Below are 12,767 nucleotides of genomic sequence, written 5' to 3'. Positions count from 1 at the left end.
CAAAAAGCAGACTTTTTAAATTGCTAACGGCACTAATACCAAGAAGGCAGCCAGATTATTTGGTTTTAAGAGTCAAACTAGACTCCTAAGACCACTTATCATCATTTTGACAGTTTTTGAAACAGACCACCAGAGCAACACTCAAAACTGTCAAAAAAAGTTGTGTTTCAATACTGCTTCTTCCCCAAGGCCTGATTACAGTTTGGTATTCTTAACTTACTTATTGAATTTTCCCTCAAGTAGTCTTTGTGCCTGAAAATTGTTGAGCTGTTCCATCATATTAGCAAGAAGTGCTTGTTCTAGTATAGTACAGCAAGGACAACAAAGCTCAACCTGTATTATGTCACTTAATTCATTTTTCACCTCTTTTCACTTCTGTATTTCATCTTTGTCAAGATCTTCTCTATGTCTTTGTATGATCAAAGTCAGGAAGGTTAGTTTTTGGTGTACTGAATATGGATCAAAGAGTATTTTTATCTAAAAGTCTTGCATTTGGTTAAAATCAGTATACATATTCTATAAAATAGTTCAGTTTAGTCTCAAGTGCTGTTTGGGTCATTCTTTAATTTAAATTAATCACATTGTACAGACAGAAGAGCCCAAGTGAAAGTTTAAATTCAGTACTTCAGGGGTAGCTAAATGAAGATGGAGACTCACTTTACATGGAGTCACATGGAGAGGACAAGGGGGAACGGACGCAAGTTGCTCTTGGGGAGATTCTGAGTGGACATGAGAAGGAAATTTTTCACAGTGACAACAGTCAACCTTTGGAATAATCTCCCCAGGGAAGTGGTTGACTCGGCCACATTGGACACTTTTAAGATTTGGCTGGACAGGGTGCTGGGCCATCTTGTCTGAACTGTGCTCTTCCTAGAAAGGTTGGACTAGATGATCCCTGAGGTCCCTTCCAACCTGTGATTCTGTGATTCTGTGAAAAATACTAACCACTCTTGAATGTAAGTATATTTATCCAAACCATAAGAAAAGTTCTCCAGAGCTAGGACAGCAGAAAACATTTCTTCTGCTGCTCTTCTTTAAATAATACCAAAAAAAAAAAGGAAGAAAGAAAAAAAAAAAATAAAGCCAGCTACTCTTCATGAAATGTACCAAAGATTGAAGCCTTTTTAATGTACAGAAGTAAAGCATAAAATTTTGACCATACAATGGCCCTGTCTGCATGTCTCTGACTGCTTTTGCAAATAAGTCTGACATCCTTTCAGTTTTTGTCTCTTACTGAGCCTGCCCAAAAGTATTCCAGTTCAGGCCAGTTGTATATCAGTGGCTTTCGAATGTGAATACCTGAGTTTTAGGAGTTGGGCAGATTATTTTAGAGGTCAGAAATACTAGTTTTGGAAGAAGAACTGCACAGAGATAATATATATGTATTACACAAAAAGCAGCATCTTGACCTCATGAAGTTTGATGACAATGGAGTCCAGTTTCAGAGGCAATCTCAAACTTAAAAAAGAAAAGGTCCACGCTTCCTTGTCCATTCCTAAATTGCTTTTTCCCCTCATAATGTTGGGATTGGGGAAAGTAAAAGAGAATATAAAATGAGCATGCAAGAATCAGAGAAATTTTATCTTGACAGGTGGGCTCACTGCAACAAACCGTTCTCTGCATAGCCATGAGGCTGCTTGGTTGTTGTCTGATCAGTCCTTGGAGCCTCACTGAAATAAAACTTCATCCCTTCCTATTAGTCCAGAAGTAGCACTGACAAGCTGCAAGTGTTACATGCTTCTTTAGAGAAGTAAGTGGTGAAACAGTCTAAAGAGATTCCTTGTGGCTTATATCCGGGATACTGTGCTCTTGTGCACATGCCCTGCTTTCATGGAAAAATAACACCATTTTTCAAATAACTTATACAGAAGAAGAATGAGTTGATTGTAGTTCATGGGCTAAGTTCCAACATTAGAAGCAGAAACACTGCATTAAAACCTTCTTCATTTAGACTAGATTCTGCTAGTTTAAGAGGATAGCACTTGGTTCACATAGTGGTACTGAATGCATATCAAAGATTCTGGGAATTGTGGAGTCTACAATATCTGCCAAGACAATGAACAGCATGTAAAGCATGTTGGACCTGGTTTATATCAGCAGCAATTGTTTGACTATGTAAACCTGTGCCATATCTATTATGATAAATACTGGCTTATAATAGAACTGAGATTGATTTCCTAAAGTATAAACTTTTATAAATTTACTGTTCAAGCATCATTTGTTTCAGTGTTTGAATGTGATGTGTTATATAATTGTATTACTATTTCATTTTATTGTAAAATCACCCATTTCCTGGCATGGCGTGTTCTACTTGCTTCAATGTGTATGTTTCCCTTTTGAAATCAGATGGCTTTTGTTTTTCAGACCTTCTGAGTACCTGCTGCTTTCACTGGGATGGGCAAAACTATCACAAGAAGTACCAGTACCTCAGTATCTCAGAAGATACGGAAACAAAGAAGAATAACCCCCAACCCTGAGAATACCTCCAGGAATTCAGTTCTGACACAAATCTATAGGAACTGGTTTCCTTTGGGATTTTATATTTTGATAATCCTTAAGTTTATTTTTTAGCACTTTTTCTGAAGGTCATTTTTGAATCTTGCAATATTTGTACTCTGTATCAGCTTTTTCTTCCTTGAGATATCAAATCTTACCCTTTCTCTTTGTGCCTTAAATGTTCAGATTTCTCCCCAAAACCTAAGGTGTGGAAACTGCCCATGAAGCTCAATGATACAATAAAACAATTCTCAATGAGCTTTGTGCCTACCATTTTAATACTCTTTATATATATTTTTTATTCAGGTTCACAGGTGTAATATGGTCACTTAGATCTTTAGAGATACTGTGCCTATTGTATTATAGCGTGAAAGATCTAATAAGCAATAGAGGACTTTTTGTATTTTAATATACCCCCCCGAATACCAAGAATGTACAATGTGTCTTCACTGTGTCTACACTGAACAGTGTTATAGAAAGGGAAGATCTCTTATTGCAAAATGACTAGGTCAGAAATAACTTTCTGTGTATTGCCTCCTGAGTAACTTTAGGATCATCCTTACAAATTTAAGTCTAGTTCAGTGTGTAAATTATTGTGATATAATGTGTTAACTTTTATGATTATGAGGGAAAAAAACCCCAGTGTCTTTAGGTGGTAAGCTGGAGATTCCATGGAAGAAAGAAGACACATTTATCTTACTCTGGATATCTAAGTTTGGGTACAGAATCACAAAATCATGGAATCATACAATCATAGAATGGTTTGTGTCAGAAGGGACCTTAAAGGTCATCTAGTCCAACCGCCCTGCCATGGTCAGGGACACCTTCCACTAGACCAGGTTGCTCAAAGCCCCATCCAACCTGGCCTTGAACACTTCCAGGGATGGGGCATCCACTACTTCTCTAGGCAGCCTGTTCCAGTGCCTCACCAGCCTCACAGTAAAGAACTTCTTCCAAATATCTAATCTAAATTTATACACAGGATGTAAAATAATAGTGATCCATGCAAGGACCAGTTTCTTCCTAAAGATGCTGAAGCAGTTGTAAAATTTCAATGTTTCTTGTATAACTGACAGAGAACCAAGAAGTTGAATCTGCTAAGAATTTCTAAAACATAGTTCCAGTCTTTATGTGAATATGACAGTTGTTCAATGTAATATAAAAATATATACAAATATAATTCATATATATATATGAACCATAATACATATAATTTATTTAAATAAACTCACAAATATACATATTTAAAATAATGTCTAAAAATATTGCAATAGAACTCATTCTATCAAAAAATATAAATCTGAAGGTTCTGAACAACAATACACATCAGAGTTCAACCCTTGAAGGGTTTTTTATTTTTCTTTTAGATTGCTTTTGTCTCACTAAAATGAATTGGAGCTGTGGGTTATTTCGTGTGCTGAGGACTATGCTAGAAATATGGCATCTCGATTTCTTATTCATCTCCCATACAAATCTTTGGCCTGTGGAGTTCTTATGAAACAGTTGGTTTGTAACCTAAAAACCTAGGTTATTAATATCCTTCTGACAACTTTTCATGAATAAGTCAAAGATCAAAAGCAGCAAATTTAAAAATCTCCATTTTATCTTTGGTCAGAAAGATACTATGAAAAAAAGATAGGGTCTGTCAAAGGTGACACTGACCTAATGAGCGAAGTCAGAGACAGAATGCTGGAGGAATACAGACAGGGGCTCTGCATCCTGCAGGACTTGGACTTCCCTAATTATTTCAATTGCATGCAATTTTTAGGAATATATTGAACAAAGTTTCAAGTATGGAAGACTCTGCCTTACATTAGGGCTCCTCTGCGTGCTGGGCTCCAGCATGGTCTGACACTCCTTGGCCACTGCACTGCAAGAGCACTGCCCCCTCCTAGCTGTGGGACCCCCATAGCTGCTGGCCAGCAAGGCTGGCAACTAAGGAGCATACTGAGGCCTAGAGATGAAAAGTGGCCATCACATGGAGGTGACATGGGAGGCAAATACTTTTACAGAAAAAATATCCTGCTGTCATGGACAGTTCCTCTTCTTCCTCAAGGAAAACTTTTTTTAGTTTTACTGCCGTAGGTTCCAAAGATAATAATGACAGTTTTCTTCCTCTCCTCTGCTCCTGTTCTCACATCACCCAGAAACATGAGCAGTGTTTTCTTACTTCTCCTTTCCACTGTGCTGAAATTTATTTGTTCATTGCTTTTTCTCTTTTTTTTCTCTTACTGAGAGAAAGACTGTTTGTTACCTTCACCCTTATAACTTTTAAGTTACTTAATACACTAAAAAGTTTTTTTTGAAGACCAAATATATTTCTACTTTCCTTTTCTACTATTTTGTTAGTATGCTCGGGAGAACTCTGGTATATAAAGCTCTGATTCATCAGATCACTTAATCTCAGGTTTAAATCTTTTTGAAACACACAATTAGGTGGGTGTTCTACTGAGTCAGTTTTTCAAGATGTGATTTTCTTTTATGAAAGTGATGTGGGTTATAATAAAATGAAGGGACCATTGAACTGGTTCAAAATTGTGCATTGAATTTCTGTGATTTTTTTTTCTTCACTGTACCTGATAAGATTAATATACCTGTAAGTCTCAATATAATTTTATACAGTTTATTCAGGAGAAAGACCTATATTGTCTCTGTTGGTTGTGTAAGATGTAATACAAAGAACAACAGGTTCTCTTCATTATAGGTCAAGTATCTGCATGTCAGTAAAGCTGATTGACCTCAATGTGTCTATCTTTCAGTTTGTATAACCCACATTTTGCCTTGATCACCTCTCTGAACAATACATACAGACTAGAGTTGTGCAGTTTTTAGCATTTATGGCCAGATGATCTCCAGGTCTCTATCCTCTAGAGGATTCATGAGCGACCTGTGGCCTATGCTGTTCCCCATGGCATGTCCAGCTCCTGTGAGCCCTGGAAGGTCAGATGGACTCTTCCATTGGGAAAGAGAGGCCAAGATCTGGTACGCAGTCCCACACTGAAACCCAGAGGCTCACGCTGAAGCTCGCATTGAAGCTGGGAGAATACATGAAGCCAAATACAGTATCACACATATCTAGCTCTATTGCACTGGTCCTTGAAGGACTGGCTGGAAATAAAAATGTTTCCCAGGAATAGAGAATCTGGCCAAACCTGTAAGGCTTAGGAGATTAGAGTAAACCAGTTATTCCTACTAAGGTGGTACTGGTTTGCAGTGTACCAGCCCTGGAGATAAACTGGCTCTCCTCATGCATCTATATGGATGCATCTATATGGACAGAAGTGACAGAGTCACAACGATGCTCTACTTTCACTGGGCACTTGCTTTTTCAGAGTTTTCATGGACAATTTTTGGCCCATATAAGTCATACCAGCTACCCTGACTACTCTTTGCATTGTAAAGGAGTTAAAAAACCAAAACAAACCCTCATCCATCTCAAAGCTAAGTCTGGAATTTCTCGGTGTTCATGAAGCTTCAGGTCAGGTCTTGAATAGGGTTTCACATATCCAGTCAGTCCTTTCTTCAAGGATAAAAATTGACATTCCTTTCTGAAGAGAGAGCAGGGGAGGATGCCAGGCTATTACAGAAATGTGTTTCTAGTTAGTCCCTTGAGGCCTTCTGTCTAGTTACATCAACAAGCATCCCCTTAGTTCTTCTGGACACTTACTGGGTGCCACTGTGGCTACCTCCCTGGAATCTGATGTTTTACAGAAGGCTAGTTTAGTTGTACCATACTTTCTCACCATTTAGGGCACCAATGCAAACCTATACTGTAGGAAAAGATAAATAACTACTGGAAAGAAAAGGATCTGTCCAAATATTTTGTGGCACAGATGAATGCTTGTAAAGATGTAGTGCCCAAATAAAAGAAGTGTTTTAAGATGCATTAACTATTACCAAAAAAAAAACAAACGGAAAGAAGGAAGGAAGGAATTCTTTCAGTCAATATATACTTACTGGAATGACAGGCCCACCAGTCGGAGTCATTCTAGCAGGAACCCTTTCAATCACTTTATTTTTCCTTTGTAACCTCATCTTTCAAGATTTCTGGGATTTAATAAATAATTATGAAGATGATCATATACTGTTGTCCGCTATTTTTTTCTATTACTAGCATGAGCTAGGGCGTTTGAACAAGTAATTCACTGGGGACTGTTGTTACCAGTTTTTCCTAGGTTCAGGTTTCTGCCTATTTACATTGGTGCCCTGAAGCATTTCATAGTTTTGTTGCTTGAAAAAATCAGCTGCAGCACTATATTTACCTGATCACTCTCACACATCAAATTCAATCAGCAGAATTCATTCTGCAGCCACTTGTTTATTTTTCGGTGGTGGTGGTCAGTTACACAATGGCAATTGTCAGGACACTGGAACAAGTCTGTATTCCCTAACGGGGAAGTCAAATGATATTTCAGCTGGTAAGTAGTAGAAACCCAATTAGTACATGAATCATTTAAAACTAGATTGAACGCATTCGATGTTTGAACACTGAACAATGTCGATAACTTTGTTATGGGAGTAATCTTGTGCTTGCAAAGGGATCTGTCTACTTAGCAAGGTAGCCTCAGGGTGGCTCTAACCTGTGCCTGAGGGCTGGCCCTGTGCACAGCAGCCCCAGGACAAGAGGAGGGCTTCGGTAAGAGTTCCTCTTCCTGTGGATTCCCTCCCTCCCTCCCCAAATTGGACTGTGCACTTGGCCATCATACCTGGAGATCCGGCCCATGTATCAGCACTCTGCTCCTTAGCCACTTCTTCACTATCCAGCTGCTTAAATCGAATGCCATGGGAACAGGAAACTAAAACCATTCATTTTAATATCATTCCAAAGGCTTTCTTTTTATTTATCTTTTATTTCCCTCACAACTTTTGAAGTGGAAGAACAAGTGCATTTGGGATGTTAAGAGCAAACTGGGGCCAATTGGAGCCATCAGACTTAAGCACCTACTTCCTACTTCTAAGCACTTAAGATGAAACCCCATCCCCCCTTAAGTCTCACAGATTTCACATCATTTCCAGGTACAATTATTGCTGCCATCATGTATTGCATTCTATATCAGCTTGACTATAAACCAGTATAACAGTTATCCATATTAACTTATATTTAATTTTTAAATTTACTTACTTCCTCCACCATGTCTGCATCTGTAGATGTAATTATCTGTATCAATTAAGAAGTCAGACTCAGAGAAGTGGCAAAGAACCCTCTGACGAAAGCATTGAAAACTAGGTCTACAAAGGGATCCAACAGAAATACATGCCTGCCCTGCACAGTGCAGGATAGGTGAAGAATACCAAGTTAGCACAGACATCCCTAGAAATGCTAGCCTGGATCTGAAGGCAGTTCAGTGCATTATATCTTTGAGCTTAATGTTGTACTGACACAGGTATAATGCTTGCAGTATGACAGCTGGGATGCCAGTCAGAGCCCAGAGGTGGCTCGGAGGTCGCAGTATCATCCTGCATCATTGACGCATAGGACCAAGGAAGGGCTGAGGTCCCAGCTGCCACCCTCAAAATTCTTCTCTGCCTAACACAAAGGTCCTGTAAAACGGCTCCTAATTTTTTACTTGCATACACAGCCAGAAGCATCTTAGCCTCAATAGCTCTGAACCCGATCAAGTTTCCTTACGGAGATCCACAGCCTGGTCAAGAAAAGGGATGAAGAAGGAGGCAACGTCCTGCTCTGCTTTTTAGTAGCTAGCTCAGTGGTTAGCACACATGCAAATTCCCATGCAGAGATATATGGACTAGGAATCTTTAACTTTCTGGCTCACCGCCCACTGTTCAAATTCTCAGTCTTGATTTAGGGGCTCTGCCCTTATCCTGCTTGGGGACATACTTTAAATTATAACCATGGCAGCTAGTAGGCTAAATGATTAGTTCCCTGTGTTATACAGTAGTAAATGAAGACAAGAGGTTTCATGCTTGTTCCTCAACGGGTGTTTGCTCAGAGAGATTTGAGTGTCTCCACTCAGGATGCATCCCTCCCCAGCGCTGGGCGTTTGAGACAGGTCAGTACCTTGAGCCAGTGAGAGATTCTGTAGATACAAAACTGGGCTACAGCTTCCACAAGGGAAAATACATCACTGCTACTATAAAGATCTCAGCTTACTCTTTTCAGTGATTTATATACTGCTAGTGTATAAACCTTTTTGTCCCTATATGAACTGTAAATGGTAGCCACATTTTTTTCAGATATGACAGTCTCATGCAGTAGGTTATTTTTTTCCATTAGAACACATGCCATTAAATCCATTATCCTTTCTAGTTTCTCTGTCAGTGCAATCTATCTCTTTGCTTTGCTACAGTTAATGCCACTATTAATTAATCTTATCCTTAATTCATACCTCATATATTTTTTGAAGTAAATGTAGAGCTTGTAATGAGCTGGACTGACAGATTTTGAGATCAAAGGCACAGATCCTCAGAGATACATGGTCACTTAATTACTATTTAGGTACCCAACTTCCATTGATTTCAGTAGTAGTTAGGTGCCAAAATATCTTTGAAGGTGGGTGCCAAAGTTTAGATTCATGTATTAGCTACAGTGCAAAGTTCCCAATACTAGATTCATTTTGAGAGGCACTGTGTCCAAAGGAACATAGTGCAGACCATCATAGTCCATTCAGTCATGGACCTTGCTGTACAGATGTGAGTGTAACTCTGCTTGCACGCATAGATTTGTAATAGTACAAAAGTTTCTACCCAGCTGACAGCTGAGCACTCAGTTCCACCTGCACTTTATACGCAGCTGGAGAGAACTAGTCATTCCATTCAGAACTCTCACCAATGTCCAGGGATAAAAATCAGAATTTTCCTTCTGTGATAAATTTTTAATTCAAAATTATGAGGAGGTGGAGGAGCCTTTGCCATTTATACAGGACACTTAGCTCAGTCTGCATCTTGCCTTCTTATATTGTTTCCTTTGGATAGGAGAACGCAGCTGTTCTGCTGAAAGTGGTTGTGTTTTTTATAACACTGTGGCTGAAGCAGCAATAATTTGTATGACGGGCTGCAGCACTGCACTGTTTTCCATTTCGCAAGGTGGCATGCAGTGGCATGCCGCCTGTCCCTGCACAGCACAGCATGCCAGGCTGCGCTCGCCTTTAAGCCTATAAACAGCTCCAATGAAGTCAGCCATGACTCTGAAGTTAAGCGTTGTTTAAGTGCTCTGTTGGATCATGTCAGAGTGCTACGCATTTTTTCAGATTGTATCTCAAATGTCTTAGCAGCTGGAAGAGCTCTACCTCATGACCTGGGGGCAGCGGTTTACTCATGTACATTAGACTACATCAGTGGATGATATCCAGATACTCCTAATTTCTGTATAAACAGAGGTAATAGGACCCCTGCTATCTTTCCTCAGGTTTGTTTACTTATACAACGGAGTTTGATCAAACTCCTAGGTATGCTTGCTATGCAAAGTTTTTCTTCCAATAATAATGTTTTGTATTGTGTCATAATATTGCACTGTAATATTTTTTCATATAAAGAAGCAAAATGCCCAATGCATGAATAAGAATCATTGCAATGGAGTAGCAGCTTCGGTGGAGGCTGAACTGTCTTTATTCCATAGAAAAAGAAGCTGAAAGTAACTCCCTTCCAGTGACAGGGTGATGTAGCCCTACAGACATGCCAGAGCAGGCATTCCGCTGCTCCCCTCTTACATTAGGGGTCATCTTCAGCACTTAGCCTCATTACCACCGAGGACATGAGTCACGTGGGACTGACCGAGCACTCTCCGTTGTATTCCTCATCATCTGAAATGAAAGAATATTAAAGGAGCTTGACACACTACTTCAAAGGTCAACAAATAACTCTCAGTGTCTCCATATATAAAGCAAATGACAGTGGACAATGGGCACACCTTTGTCTCCTGTGCTGGTTGTAGTTTAAAGCAAAGTGACAGGAAATAATGAGGTTTAAATTGGTGAATTGGCTTGTGTGTACTGGGGATTAACCTGTAACACACATTGCACCCAAATTACAGAACTTCAGAGAAGAGCAGCTTTAAAGCATTGTAGCACACACTCTGACTGCAATGATACCTCATTTACAGAAATACTGGTATTCCTCATTACCGCCCCATAGTCACATGTCATAAACTTAGATTAAAATCTTAAACAACTTGCAATAAAATTGAGTGGTATTAGAAAATTAACACTGCTGAAAACTGATTTTAGTAAGGTGAGTGGTAGAGAAAGTGAAATGCATCAGCCTAGGTCTGGTCCAAATATCACTTTTTTACTAATACTTCAGAATCAGCATTTATGAATGAAATAAAGTGCAAATAGGCAAAGGATGACTCATGCATTTATGTTTTTTAAACAAAAAAGATGGGATGAAATAACTGTGCTGCTTACATCCTTCCAAACACTCCCCAAAGCAATGCAGACGTAGATTGCACAGAGAAAATGAGGGGCAGCATACAGACCTTTGTGTCACCATATGTCTCCCTGTGGCATGAGGAACTACCGTGCAGTCGCTAACACGTTCAGAGGTCATAAACAGTAGGTACTGAGTTCAGCAGCAGTGAGTAACAGAAATGACAGGATACTCTGCATCCTTCTAAATCTGCTGCTGTTTTCTTTTGCCCTTTCTAGTTTTTCTAGTGGGTGCATTTTTTTTTTTTTTTTTTTGCCCCAGAAATCTTAGCCTGAGCTCACTTGAAGCGGGGCTAGCAGTGTGACAACACAAGTGCTGTAAGCTTGATGGGTTCAAGGATTCTTAGGCACAGGATTCAATATAAATTAAGCTGTAAATAAATAAGGACTCTTACTCTGGGAAAGATAAGATTCAGGTGTGAGAGAGGATAGAGCAATGCAATTAATGGTTATTACACTAAAGAACCTTTATCACCAGCAAATGATATTATTAGGGTTGAAGACAGTAATTTGAGCAAATAGTTTTATTCACATGCTTTAGTTGAAGTAGGTCCCATGAGTCTATTTAGTGTGCTGATGGAGGTGTATTCTTTGGGTCTGAGAGTTCCACTGCTTTGGCCTTTTTTTGGCCTTTTAATATCTTCATCCACTGCCCCAACTCCCCCTCATCAGACAGCACATGAAGACGATATCAGAGATAGCATGGTCAATTCCAAGCATTTAAAATCTGAAAAAAGCACTCAAAATACCAGAAAGATTGACTTGTATAAAAAAAAATCAATAAGCTGAATTATTTCCAAACCAAAATAATAATCCTTCTGATTTTTCTGCATATAAATTTCATTGTTTAGGAGGTTCTCTGTTAACCATGATGTTAACCATGATGCCTTGAAGCTTGCTCTGACCATGACAAAAAAAAATTCCATTTCACATACTCATATACTTCCATTGCTGAGACATTGCAAAAGGCAATAGTGCTGTGCAAAAGGCAATACTGCTGTGTTAGCTCCTTGGCTGACTGCTCTTCTGTGCTCATCGAGCCTCCTTGAATCTATCCTCTCTGACTGGATACCCTTGAGACTAACAACACTTTACTTTTTTAAGGGATTTTTTTTCCCATTATTTTCCCATTATCTTCAAAGTACAAAATTCTCCTTAAGCAGGTGTTTCCTTCTGTAAGTCAAAAGCTGAAAGATCCAACAGTGGCTTCCTCATGATCAGGGAGGTGTGGATTCCTCTCCTGCCCTCCAGAAGGACTCCATCCCTATTTTCATTTTCAAATTATTTGTTGGTTAATGAGCAGCACCTCAGGCTGTCAATCTCTGAACAGGCACAGTGTCACAGGGAGGGAGTATCTGCCTCTATGTATTTAATCACACGATGCAATTTTAATCAACCTGCAAAAAAACCCGCATTAAAATAGAGGACAGATCATGCTACAGTTAAATTGTGATTTTGCTGTTGAGATAAAAAATGGATATTAATGTTCATGTTGCAAAAGAAAAGTGTACTTCACAGTACATAAATTAAATATATAAAGTTGGTTATTTTCTAATACATCTGTCTGCATATTTTAGAGTATTGTTCCATTTTATTACATTTCTGATCAAGACTAATGCTCATTAAAAAATCTAATATGACAATGAAAAATTTTATATGGAAAATTCTTGTCCTCTATTACAATTGCTATCTGCTCCACTTTTTGGAAACCACAGTAAATTAGTCTTGGGCCATGATAATCTTAATTATATCTTGGAATAGATGATGTTGGAAATATATTGAATAAACTCTTTTGGTGAGATTGCCTTCTGCCTCTTAATGCAAAATCTCTATGTTCATATGCTTGCATTATTTAAATTACAAAAGGCAGGCATCTGAAAAACGGGA

Source organism: Phalacrocorax aristotelis, chromosome 2 (genome assembly GCF_949628215.1).
Source record: "Phalacrocorax aristotelis chromosome 2, bGulAri2.1, whole genome shotgun sequence".
In the NCBI taxonomy this organism is placed as follows: Eukaryota; Metazoa; Chordata; class Aves; order Suliformes; family Phalacrocoracidae; genus Phalacrocorax; species Phalacrocorax aristotelis.
This window is presented reverse-complemented; position numbering follows the sequence as displayed.